Here is a 13,935-nt window from a genome sequence, read left to right as displayed (position 1 = left end):
CACGGGCTTAGTTGTTCCGCGACATGTGGAATCTTCCTGGACCAGGGATCGAACCTGTGTCCCCTGCATTGGCAGGCGGATTCTTAACCACTGCGCCACCAGGGATGTCCCGCAAAACACTATTTTAGATTGAAAATAAAAATGACAAAAATTCAATAAAATATAACTTAAAATTTAAAATACTCTTTTAGAGGTTTGTGGGGTTTTTTTTTTTTTGATTGAGGTATAGTTGATTGACAATATATTAGTTCCACATGTTCTACATATTGATTCAAAATTTTTATAGATTATACTCTATTTATAGTTATTATAAAATGTTGGCTATATTTCCTGTTCTGTACAATATATCCTTGTAGCTTATTTATTTTATACATAATAGTTTGTACCTCTTAATACCCTACTCCTATCTTGCCCCTCCCCTCTTCTTTTAGAGTTCGATCTGTGAAAAGTGCCATTTACTGATTCATTCTCTGTTTATTTAGTACCCTCTGAATTTTTGGCACTCAGTGGACAATTTGTGAGTACCAAATAAATAAAAAACACAGTCTCTTTCCTTCAAAAGTTTCTAGATTAGTTAGAGAATTCTTGAAGGAACAAAATTATGTTCAGGGCTTCCCTGGTGGCGCAGTGGTTGAGAATCTGCCTGCCAATGCAGGGGACATGGGTTCAAGCCCTGGTTTGGGAAGATCCCACATGCCACGGAGCAACTAGGCCCGTGAGCCACAATTACTGAGCCTGCGCGTCTGGAGCCTGTGCTCCGCAACAAGAGAGGCCGCGATAGTGAGAGGCCCGCGCACCGCGATGAAAGTGGCCCCCACTTGCCGCAACTGGAGAAAGCCCTCACACAGAAACGAAGACCCAACACAGCAATCAATCAATCAATAAAATTATGTTCAAGATAGTGTTTTGTATTAAGAGTTTATGCAAGCTCAATGCCTTGACCATCACAGAACTAATAATAGCATGTTTATATAGCTCTTCACAGTGTATAAACCATTTTTATACATTATCCCATTTATTCCTCTAAATTTTGTTTGTTTACTTGAATTGGATGAAATAAATTGATGGGATCAGACTATGGTGGAAGTGATCACAGAATTGTCTGCAAATTGCTGATTGACATAGGTCATCAGAGCAGTTAAGGAGGTTTGCTTTTTTTTACATTTTACTATGAAAATTATCAGAGAGGTTGAGAGAATAGAACGTATGCCTACCAATTATTTTAAATTTAACATTTTTCAATATTTGCTTTACCACATATCTATTCATCTACCTATCCCTCTTTCCATCCTTCTATCCAGCTTAATTTTTAAATTCTTTTCAAAATTACAGACATCAGTACACATCATCCCTAAACTCTTCAGCACTGCATATTTTAAACTGAGTTTAGTAGTTCACAATTCTTTTTTTTCTTTAATGAGGTAAGTTTTACATACAGTGAAATGCAAAAATCTTAATTTTACCAATATATGAGTTTTGACAAATGCATACAAATTGGGTAATATTAATTTTATTTAAAGTGAAGGAATGGCAGAAGCAAGCTTAGAGGACCAGAGAAAGCAATATATTTTATTCCAAAATATTCTGATTCGACAACCAGAGACGTGGATAAAACATTGCAAATTAGGAGGCAGAGTATTGTTTTAAAACATCTGCTAACGGAAGCAAAGAGAAATGTAATCAAACATAACATTGCAAAAGTTTTCGAATTTAAGCAAATTTAGCAATGGAGAGGAAGATCCTGCTGACAAGGCATCACAAGATGGAGATATACCTTGAAAATGACGGATGAAAAACGAAAGAAGCATCAACGCACAGTGATTTTGAATGAAAAGCATGTGATTCTGTGATATGAGTGAATGAAAATGAATAGCCCAGAAAGGCAGCATCTCTGAAAGTGTGTCTCTAACAGACTCAAAAAGAATTTTTTTTTGGAGCAGGAAAAAACGTTCCTTAACAATCATTTTCTGGAGGAGGCCCAAAGAGACATGACTTGCACAAACATCTCCAAATAACCAGGTCCTAACTCAAGATAGAAATGAAGCATCAGAGTTGGAATATATGCAGTATGAACATGACTTGCGTGCAGTGGTTGTAAAAGAAGCAAGAGATTTTGGTAAGAATATGGAGAAAGTGGAACCCTTAGACATTGCTAGTGAGAATGTAAAATGGTACAACTGTTGTGGAAAATAGTTTGGCAGTTCCTCAAAAAGTTAAGTATGGGGACTTCCCTGGTGGCGCAGTGGTTAAGAATCTGCCTGCAAATGCAGGGGACACGGGTTTGGGCCCTGGTCTGGGAAGATCCCACATGCCGCGGAGCAACTAAGCCCATGTGCCACAACTACTGAGCCTGTGCTCTAGAGCCCACGGCTACAGCTACTGAGCCCATGCACCACAACTACTGAAGCCCGCGTGCCTAGAGCCCGTGCTCCACAACAAGAGAAGCCACCGCAATGAGAAGCCCTTGCACCACAATGAAGAGTAGCCCCTGCTCGCCACAACTAGAGAAAGTCAACAGACAGCAACGAAGACCCAACACAGCCAAAAATAAAATTAAAATTAAAAAAAAAAAGTTAAGTATAGAATTAACCATACAACCCAGCAATTCCACTCCTAGGTGTAAACACAAAAGAATTGAAAATATATTTTCAAACAAATATCTGTAAACACATGTTCATAGCAGTACTATTTATGATAGCCAAAAATGAACACAACCCAAATGTCCATCAAGTGATAAATATATAAGCTGAATGTGGTATATCCGTACAATAGAATATTAGTCAGGCATGAAAAAGAATGAAGTACTGATATATGCTACAAAATAGATGAACCTCAAAAGCATTATACTAAATGAAAGAAGCCAGACACAAAATGTCACATATAATTCCATGTATATGAAACATTCAGAATAGATAAATCCATAGAGACAGAAAGCAGACTAGTGGTTTCCAAGTGTTAGGGGGAGGGAGCAATGGGAAATGACTACTTAATGAGTATGAGATTTCCTTTTGGGATAATGAAAATGTTCTGGAACTAGCTAGTGGTGATGGTTACACAACATTGTGAATGCAGGAAATGACAAAAATTGGATAGTTTATCATGGCTAATTGTTAATTTTCTTTTGTGTTATATGAATTTTACCTCAGTTTAAAAAAGAAGAGAAGGAAAGAAGGAAGGAAGGAAGGAGAAAGAAAGAAAAGGAAGGAAGGAAGGAAAGGAAGGAAGGAGGGGAAAGAAGAAAGAGAGGGGTCTTCTAAGGACCTCCAGAATCTAGAGCAAGATGCTACAGGGAGATAAAAGCCCCCCAAATCCCTGCTTTCTAGAACACATCTCATGTTTCACTATTTTCAGGATATTGCAATAATTTTAAACAAATGTATATTGAATTTCTATTATGTGGCAGTCACTGAACTAGGCACTGGGAAACAAACAATGGAGTGCAAAAACAGTCATGGTCCCTGTCCTCCTGAACCTTACAATCTAGCTGGAGGAGGCAGGCTTTGATCAAAAGACTGTATCAGTGAATGAAGATGTACAACTGTGACAAGTGCTACAAGAGAGGTTTCTGGTGTTATGAAAGTATATTTAATGTGAGAAAGAGCATTTAATAGGTGGGACATTCTAGTCAAAGAATAAAATCTGCAGAAGTCCTTGTAGCAACAGGGAGTATGGTGTCTTTAAGGACCTGCCAGAGGCCATGTGGCTATAGCAAAGAAGCTTGTGAGGATCCAGACCATGCAAAGCCACCTTTTTATTTTTCTTTCAGTTGTATTGAGATATAACTGATATACAGCACTGTGTAAGTTTAAGGTATACAACATAACGATTTGACTTACATACATCATGAAATGATTACCACAATAAGTTGAGTGAACACCTATCATCTCATATAGATACAAAATTAAAGAAATAAAAAAAATTTTTTCCTTGTTAGAGGAACTCCTAGGATTTGCTCTCCTAACAACTTTCATATATAACACACAACAGTGTTAATTATATTTATCATGTTATACATTACAACCAGAGTACTTATTTATCTTTTAACTGGAGGTTTGTACTTTTTGACTGCTTTCATCCAATTCCCCTTCCCCCGAACCCTTCACGTCTGGTAACCACAAATCTGATCTCATTTCCTATGTTTGTTTTCTTGCTTGTTGTTGATGCATAATTGACCTACAACACTATGTTAGTTCCTGTTACACAGTATAATGATTCAATATTTCAATGTATTTCAAAATGTTCACCATGATGTCTAGTTATTACTTGTTACCATACAAAGATATTACATAATTATTGACTATATCCCCCACACTGTATATTTCATACCCATGACATTTTGCACCTGAAAGTTTGTACCTCTCAACCTCCTTCACTTATTTCTCTCCACCCCTGATCTCCCTCCCCTCTGGCAACCTCCTGTTCTCAGAATCTATGACTCTGTTTCTACTTTGTTATGTTTGTTCATTTGTTTTTTAGATTCCACATATAAGTGAAATCATACAGGATTTGTCTTTCTCTGTCTGACTTATTTCACTTAACATAATACCCTCTAGGTCCATCCTTGTTTTTGCAAATAACATGAGTTCATTATTTTTTGTGGCTAATATTCCATTGTATATATATATACCACATCTTCTTTATCCATCTTTTTTTTTTTTAATATTTATTTATTTATTTAGGCTGCACCGGGTCTTAGTTGCAGCATGGGGGATGTTTTACTCGCGGCATATGGGCTTCTTAGTTGTGGCATGCATGTGGGATCTAGCTCCCCGACCAGGGATCAAACCCAGACCCCCTGCATTGGGAGCATGGAGTCTTAGCCACTGGACCACCAGGGAAGTCCCTCCATTAATCTGTTGATGGGCACTTTGGTTGCTTCCATATAGCTTAGCTATTATAGATAATGCTGCAATGAACATAGGGGTGCATGTATCTTTTTTTTTTTTTTGGCTGCGTTGGGTCTTCGTTGCTGTGCACAGGCTTTCTCTAGTTGCGGCGAGCGAGGACTACTCTTCCTTGCGGTGCGCATGCTTCTCACTGAAGTGGCTTCTCTTGTTGCGGGGCACGGGCTCTAGGTGCGTGGGCTTCAGTAGTTGTGGCACGTGGGCTTCAGTAGTTGTGGCACGTGGGCTTGGTTGCTCCACAGCATGTGGGATCTTCCCAGAACAGGGCTCGAACCCATGTCCCCTGCACTGGCAGGAGGATTCTTAACCACTGAGCCACCAGGGAAGTCTGCATGTATCTTTTTGAATTAGTATTTTTGTTTTCTTTGTATAAGTACCCAGGAGTGGAATTGTTGGATCTGGTAGTTCTATTTTTAGTTTTTTGAGGAATCTCCACACTGTTTTCCATAGTAGTGGACCAATTTACATTCCCACCAACAGTGAACAAGTGTTCTCTTTTCTCTACATCTTTGCCAACACTTGTTGTCTGTTTTTTTTTTAAATTTATTTATATATTTATTTATTTTGGGCTGCGTTGGGTCTTTGTTGCTGGGCGCGAGCTTTCTCTAGTTGCAGCAAGCAGGGGCTGCTTCTCATTGCAGTGGCTTCTCTTGTTGCCAAGCACGGGCTCTAGGCGCATGGGCTCAGTAGTTGTGGCTTGTGGGCTCTAGAGCGCAGGCTCAGTAGTTGTGGCACACGGGCTTAGTTGCTCCGCGACATGTGGGATCTTCCTGGACGAGGGCTCGAACCCGTGTCCCCTGCGTTGGCAGGTGGATTCTTAACCACTGCGTCACCAGAGAAGTCCCACTTGTTGTCTTTTTGATGATAGCCATTCTGACAGATGTGAGGTGATATCTCATTGTGGTTTTGATTTCCATTTCCATGATGATTAATGATGTTGAGCATCTTCTCATGTGCCTGTTGGCCATCTGTATGTCTTCTTTGAAAAAATGCCTTTTCAGATCCTCTGCCTAGTTTTTAATGGGGTTTTTTTTTTTTTTGATGTTGAGTTGTATGAGTTCTTCGTATTTTAACCCCTTATGGGATATATCATTTGCAAATATCTTTTCCTGTTCAGTAGGTGGCCTTTTCATTTTGTTGATGGTTTCTTTCACTGTGCAAAAGCTTTTTAGTTTGATGTAGTCCACTTTGTTTGTTTTGCTTTTGTTTCCCTTGCCTGAGGAGACATATCCAAAAAAATATTACTACGACCGATGTCAAAGAGCGCACTGCCTTTGTTTTCTTCTAGAAGTTTCATGGTTTCAGGTCTTACATATAAGTCTTTAAATATAAACAATTTTAAAAATTTGAATTTATTTTTGTACATGATGTGAGAGAGTAGTCCAGTTTGATTCTTTTACATGTGGTTGTCCGGTTTTCCTATGCAAAGCCTTCTAAACCAGGTAAGGTGAGTCAGTTATTAGCTATTGTCTCAGCTCAAAATTCACCCTTCTGCTCTATGATTTCGGGGCTGAGACTCTGCAAACAATATTTCTCCTTTATATGCTGGCTCTCTGTTAAGCTCTTCCAATAGAGACTACTAGAGTGATATAGCAAAGCTGGAGGAGGAAGGATAGAAGCCTCCCTCTTACTTGCTTCCTATTTCTATCAGTTGCATCCCAGCAAAGTGTCTTAATTCCGGCAGTGGCAGTTCCCTCCCATTACAACAGCTGAATCAGTTTGCAGTTTTTCCAGCACTTCCAGAATCAGTATAGTTAGCACTGACTGCCCAGTGCCTCCTTCACACAGGTCTTGGTCCCAGCCCCTCTGAGTTCAGAAGCACAAGCACCCACCAAGCTGTGCCTCCTCTTCAGAGGTCTGTTTCAGTTCTGTTTGGCACCTCCTCTAAGTTTATGTGTTTTAATAATTTCAACCTCTTCCTTTTGTTCCCTCAGCCCTAAGTGTTGTAGATGTTCCTACAATTACTACCTTCATGATAGCTCAGATTTCTCCTTTTACTTCTTCACTTATGTGGTTGACAACCCATTATATCAAATTGTTTCTCTTCAAATAACATGTGGTCTCTACCACCCTACATGACCTTGACTGATATATAAGCATCTGATATTTACTCTTCAAGGTCCAGTTCAAATGCTACCTTCTTTGCGTGTCTTTTCCCATTACCCTCAGTTAAAATTATTCTTCCAGTAAATCCTTAATGCCTTTCTTAAGGTCTATAGGTTTTTGTTTTCATAATCATATGCCAAGTCACACCCATACGCCTAATAACACCCTTCTGTGGCCCTACAATTACACTGAAACATCTTCACTCAGATTAATCCTGTGGATCCAAAAAATTCACTTACCAATTCTAATAGGGAAGGGTAGGTGATAGAGCAGGTGGGAACAGACACGGGCTCTCATCTGTTCCCCTACATATTATAATTCTGTGCAATTTACTTATACTCGCAGTTAAGTTTGTTTCCCCAGCCTCACAGACTGCTCTGAGGATTAAGTAAAATAATATGGGGAAGATTAAGTAAGATAATGTATGTGGAGCACTTAGCACAGTGTCTGACTCACAGGAAACATTCAATAAACATGAGCTATTATTTTTGCTATTAGTTTATGATTTATCCAGCTACGTCTACCAAGACCTTTTCTTTAAGTAAAAAAAAAATAATGCCTAATGACAGTTATCACACTCTCCTTTGCAGATTCCCCCTTTCTCTGTCTGTTCCAGTCAACTGGCCTCTTTGCTCTCCCTTAAGTACCTAAGGTATGTCTGTGCTTCTTAGAGCCTTGACACTCCCCTCCAAGACAGATGCAGGTCTTGCTCCTTCCTATTTCCTTAAGGTCATAATCAGATGTTACCTTCTCAGTGAGGCCTTCCCTGACCATCCTATTTAAAATGGTAGCATGGAGGGACTTCCCTAGTGGTCCAGTTGGTAAGACTCTGCGCTCCCAAGGGAGGGGGCCTGGGTTTGATCCCTGGTCGGGGAACTGGATCCCACATGCATGCCGCAATTAAGAGTTTGCATGCCGCAACTAAGAAGCCCACATGCCACAGTGAAGATCCTGCTTGCTGCAACTAAGACCTGGCGCAGCCAAAATAAATTTAAAAATAAAATAAAATAAAATGGTAGTGGCTTCCCTGGTGGCACAGTGGTTAAGAATCCACCTGCCAATGCAGGGGACACGGGTTTGAGCCCTGGTCCGGGAAAATCCCACAGGCCATGGAGCAACTAAGCCTGTGCGCCACAACTACTGAGCCTGTGCTCTAGAGCCCGCGAGCCACAACTACTGAAGCCAGTGCACCTAGAGCCCGTGCTCCGCAACAAGAGAAGCCACTGCAATGAGAAGTCCATACACCGCAAGGAAGAGTAGTCCCCGCTCGCTTCAACTAGAGAAAGCCCGAGTGCAGCAATGAAGACCCAACACAGCCAAAAATAAAATAAATAAATTTATAAAAAAAATAAAATGGTAGCGTGGGGACTTCCCTGGCGGTCCAGTGGTTAAGACTCCAGGCTTCAAATGCAGGGGTTGCGGCAGGTTCCATCCCTGGTTGGGGAACTGGGATCCTGCATGCTGAGCGGTGCAGCCAAAAATAAATAAATAAATAAATAATAAAAAATAAAATGGTAGCGTGCTATACTTATTACCCCTTTTAACTTACTTTTCTCCGTAGCACTTGTCATCCTCTGACATACCATATATTTTATTCATTTATTTGTTCATTGTCTATCTCCCACCATTAGACTATTGAATTACATTAGACTATTTGAATTACAATTTCATTGTAATTCAAACTTCATGAAGGCTGACATTTTTGTTTATTTTGTTTATTATATCCCCAGGGCCTGGAATAGTACCTAAGACTACCGATGGTGTTTTGATAAATTTGCTCTTAAAAAAAAAGAAAAAGAGGGACTTCCCTGGTGGTGCCATGGTTAAGAATCTGCCTGCCAATGTAGGGGACATGGGTTCAAGCCCTGGTCCGGGAGGATCCCACATGCTGCGGAGCAACTAAGCCCGTGCACCACAACTACTGAGTCTGCGCTCTAGATTCTGTGAGCCACAACTACTGAGCCCACGGCGTGCCACAACTACTGAAGCCCGTGCACCTAGAGCCCGTGCACCACAGCAAGAGAAGCCACGGCAATGAGAAGCCTGTGCTCCGCAATGAAGAGTAGCCCCACTCGCCACAACTAGAGAAAGCCCCCGCGCAGCAACGGAGACCCAGACCCAACGCAGCCAAAAATAAATAAATAAAATAAATAAATTTATTTTTGTTTTAAAAAGAAGCGTGATGTATAGAGTTTGCCAATGTTCATAGTGTAAATATTTCCACTATGGCCTATTTTAACCTAGTAACTGAATATTTAATTATCAGCTCTTGCAAGCCAGTACAGCCTGGCTCCAGCATTCAGCTGTATGTCTGTGACATTGAGTGGGTTATTTAACCTGTCTTAAGTCTCAGTTTTCTCAGTGAAATATCTGTGGGATAATAATAGAACCTGCTTTATAAAACTGTGGCAAAATTAAATGAGTTAATACAAGTAAAGCATATAAATCAGAGGCTGACACATAGTTTAATTTTTTTTAAAATTAATTTATTTATTTATATTTATTTTTGGCTGTGTTGGGTCTTCCTTTCTGTGCGAGGGCTTTCTCCAGTTGCGGCGAGCGGGGGCCACTCTTCATCGCGGTGCGCGGGCCTCTCACTATCGCGGCCTCTCTTGTTGTGGAGCACAGGCTCCAGACGCGCAGGCTCAGTAGTTGTGGCACACGGGCTTAGTCGCTCTGCAGCATGTGGGATCTTCCCAGACCAGGACTCGAACCCGTGTCCCCTGCACTGGCAGGCTGATTCCTAACCACTGCGCCACCAGGGAAGCCCCCTAATTTTATAATTTTTATTATAATTATATATTTATTATGTGTACTTTTCTCCATATCCCACCAACAATGCTTTTTGCTATATTTTCCAATGTTTCTAACTGATTGAACAGGTCTGTCAAGTTCTATGGCATTCTTTGATCCATGGCTACCTAGTTTGTTGGCTCTGATTTGCTGATAACCAACAAGTATAAGATTTTGGCAAACATTTCTCAAGATATTGACTTATTATTGTATTTCCCCCGTGTTCGTGACTATTCATTGATTTTGACCACTTGCGCATTGGCAATTCTCCTATAATGGAGTGGAATAGAGTTTCCCACTGAGGGTTTGGGGAGCAAAGAGGGGTCCAGGAAGCCTAACTGTGTATTCTACAGCACTTTCTCAATCTGTTCCAGAACTCTCAAATTGCCTGTATCTCCCTGCCTTGAAAATGTCTGTCTGTAAAGATGTTTGTGTTTTATTTCCTTTAGGAAGTTGGTCTTGATCCTGCCCACCCTTGTTAGACTCAATCAATCCCTCATTATTGCTCCTCTTAGACTGTAATTCAACTTCATTGCTTATGCATTTGCCTTCACTACCAGATTGTGAGCTACTCTGGGAATATCAACTGCTTCTCCTTTATCTCTACCCCTCAGCTCCTAACATCCTACCTGGAATGTGCTGGTTGTGTAACTACTGTTTGTTGAATTAGTTGGTGCTGCTTTGAAGATGCATCAGTACAGAGCCAAACTGAGGAAGGATGAAAGAACTTCTCAGAAATAAAGTACATTGCCCAATGACAATTAAGTATAGAACAAGCAGGGCATGTTCTTACACAGACAGGAATTCTTCATGATTTGAAAGTGGGCTGTGTGGGCAAGTTGGAGAGTCAGAGGAGATTCCATTGGAAAGATTGATAAGGGCTAATTTGTGAAGAGGTTTCCATGCTCTGCTAAGAATAGTGGCAGTGGTGTGCTGTAGCAGACTCATACCAGCTTATGAGTAAATAAGTGTCCAGGAATTTTGTGAGCCAGTTGATCTCATATTAGTAGTCTTAAATCAGCCACAGTGTATTTATACTACAGATATCACAAATGTTACAAATCAACCTTTTCTTTTTTTCTCAGAGAGCTAGTTGTTCATAGGCCACTGAAAAGTTTTGGACATCACATTAAAAAGGTTGTTAAATCTCATAAGATTGTTATAAAGATTAAATGAGAAAATACATATATAAAGTACTTCGAATGCCTGGTGTAATGGAAGCACTCCAAAAATATTATTTAGTATTATCATTCATGCAAAATATTAAGCACCTGTTTTATGCTGGGTAGCATTCCATGCGCTGGGGATATAGCAATAAAGAAGAAAAGTCCCTGCACTCAAGAATTTCAAATTCTAAAGATATGAAACAGATTATTAACAGAAAAATAAATATGTAATATACTGGGTGGTGATAAGTGCTTTGAAGAAAAATAAATGAGATTAAGGGAGATAGAGAAAGACAGGATACTGTTTTATTTAGGGTGGTAGGGAAAGCCTCTATGATAAAATGACCCTTGAACAGAGATCAGAAGGAAATGAGTGCTCAGTCTTATGGGTATCTGGGGGTAGATTTTTCCAGGCAGAGGGAACAGCAAGTATAAAACCACAGGGAGACGTGAGATTAGTGTGTTCAAGAAAAAGCAAGGATGCTAGTGCAACTGGAGTGAGCAAAGCAGAGAGGAGAGAATTTGAGGTCAGAGAGCTGGGGAACACAAGAGGCAGATCAAGAATGGCTGGTAGGTAAAGATTTTGAATTTACTTTCAGTTAGAGAGGGGACAACATTATAAGGGTTTGTGCAGAGGAGTGGATGATTTGACATGTTTTTAAAGGGTCACTTTACTTATTATTAGTATTATGTTAGAATGGCAACTTGAATAGTTTGTAGAATTGGCCAGATTGGAGAGAGTTTGAGAACAGAGGAACTAGAGGAGTCTCAACTGAGAATTTGGTGAGTTCAGGATTAATAAGCATGAGACCTGGAGTTAAACTGCCTGTGTTTAAATTATTCTTAGCAATGTGACCTTAGATGAATAACTTAACTTCTCTGGGCCTCCATTTCTTCAACTGCAAAATGATGATAATACATAGGACCTCTCTTCATGAGTTATTGTCAATATTAAATGAAATAATTCATGTAAATGGCTTAGCACAGTGCCTGGCAAACAGTGAATGTTCAATAGATATTGTCATTATTTTTTTTTCCAAAAGGGATAAAAATTTGAAGTAGAATAGGAAGGGAGACAGGCAAAGGTGAGTGTGGTGTGCAGGGGTAAAAGGAAAATTTGGAAACGCTATAGGAAATATAAATATAACTTATTTCTCCATCTGGCCTTTGAAAAGTCAGAGGTTTTACCCCTGTCTTCCCTGGTGGGAAGACACAGGCTCTCTAGGGCAGGGAGAGTTCAAAGTGTGTAGGATCCAGCTCTCTATGTATTCATAGGATTTCAACATTTGGGGTTTTACGGTACCTTTAGTTTCTACTTTAGCCAAGTTTTTGCCTCTATTTTACCTCCTACAACTGTAGGAGTGGGAAGAGGAAGGGTGATGATTCAGCATGTAGGGTAAATAAATCTTTGAAAAGCATAAAGGCCTTAAAAGTGCTTATGAATTAGCATGGGGAAAAAAAAAAGACAGTGATATAGGCAAGGAAAGCAAGGGAAGTGGAATAAGGTGTGAGCGTACCTGTGATTACCCGTTTTTCCATAATTGTCATCCAACGACTTTTTTGGAGGTACTATTTAGAGCGTGGAATTTGGAATCTAGATTGGACTTCAGTGACTTTTTTTAGGCCCAGGGTTACTGTGAGCTGGGTTGGGTAGGGTGATGTCAAGGAGGTTAGATTTCAAACTCACAAATGTGCAACAACTGAGAAGCAGGGGAGAGATTTTGGGTCTTAGTGAGTCAATAAGCAGGCAAGAAGGAGTCCAGAGGGGTGTGAGGGGCAGAGCATCAATTATCAATGTTCTTCACCTCCCTCCTACCTTTTTTAACCTCAAATGCGCATAATTGTACTAATACATTCAATCATACATTTGCTTCTTGGCACACAATTTCCATTAAATGAGACACAGCCCCAGATTTTCCTCTCTTTTTCCTTTTTTGAATGTACAAGGCTGTTTATTGAAGCATTGTCTGTAAGCAACTGGAAACATCATTGTGAATGATCCTCAGTAAGGGAATTGTTTATTGCAACATTGTTTATAAACATTGGAAACAAAGTGAATGGTCCCTCTTTGAGTTATTCTTCCTTAGCCTCCATTCCCTGTCTCATTTCCCTATAGCCCTGAGACCATCCATGTGTAGATATATATTCATGGATAGAATTTTTTTATGTTGTTGAATTTATAGTATTTTCCTTAATGGCTTGTCCTTTGCATGTCTGATAGATATTTACCCCTACATCAAGATCATCAAGATAATTGCTAATACATCTTTTTTAAAGACACATAGTGGGAATTCCCTGGTGGTCCAGTGGTTAGCACTCAGCGCTCTCACTGCTGGGCCCTGGGTTTGATATCTAGTCGGGAAACTAAGATCCTGCAAGCTGTATGGTGGGGAAAAAAAAAAAAAAAAAAAAGACACATGGTGATGACAGGTGTGACATACATTGTTGTGGAAGTGGGTTGTACACATTCCTAGCTGGATAACTGGAACATCACTCATTTCACTATCAAGAATGCAAGTAAGTGAGAAAAACATTATGGGAATAATCTTGAAAGCATTTCTATTTCTTAAGCTATAAATAAATTGCAGATTTTAAGTGTTACAAGTAAAGATGACTTGTAACACATCTTGCAACTGTGGAGTTATATTTTGGGGGAATCTATAGTGGGTAACTTGCAATCTCTATCAAAATTATGAATGCATATACCCCTGTGGCTCAGTTCTCCCATATCAGAGAATAGACTACAGTTCTGTCTGCACACATGTGTTGAACTATTTCTAAATGGAACATAGTTTTTAAATTGCCAGGGATTGGAAGCAACCCAAATGTCCTTAAATAGGGGACTGATTAAGCAAGTTATAGTATATCCACACAAGAAATACTATGTAGCAGTAAAATAAAACAAGATAATGAGAAAGTTATTTTTATACCATTGTACAAAATGTACAAGGTGTCCAAAGTGTGTT

The sequence above is a fragment of the Balaenoptera musculus genome, chromosome 15, assembly GCF_009873245.2.
Source record: "Balaenoptera musculus isolate JJ_BM4_2016_0621 chromosome 15, mBalMus1.pri.v3, whole genome shotgun sequence".
NCBI lineage: Eukaryota > Metazoa > Chordata > Mammalia > Artiodactyla > Balaenopteridae > Balaenoptera > Balaenoptera musculus.
Note: the sequence above shows the minus strand (reverse complement) of the source record.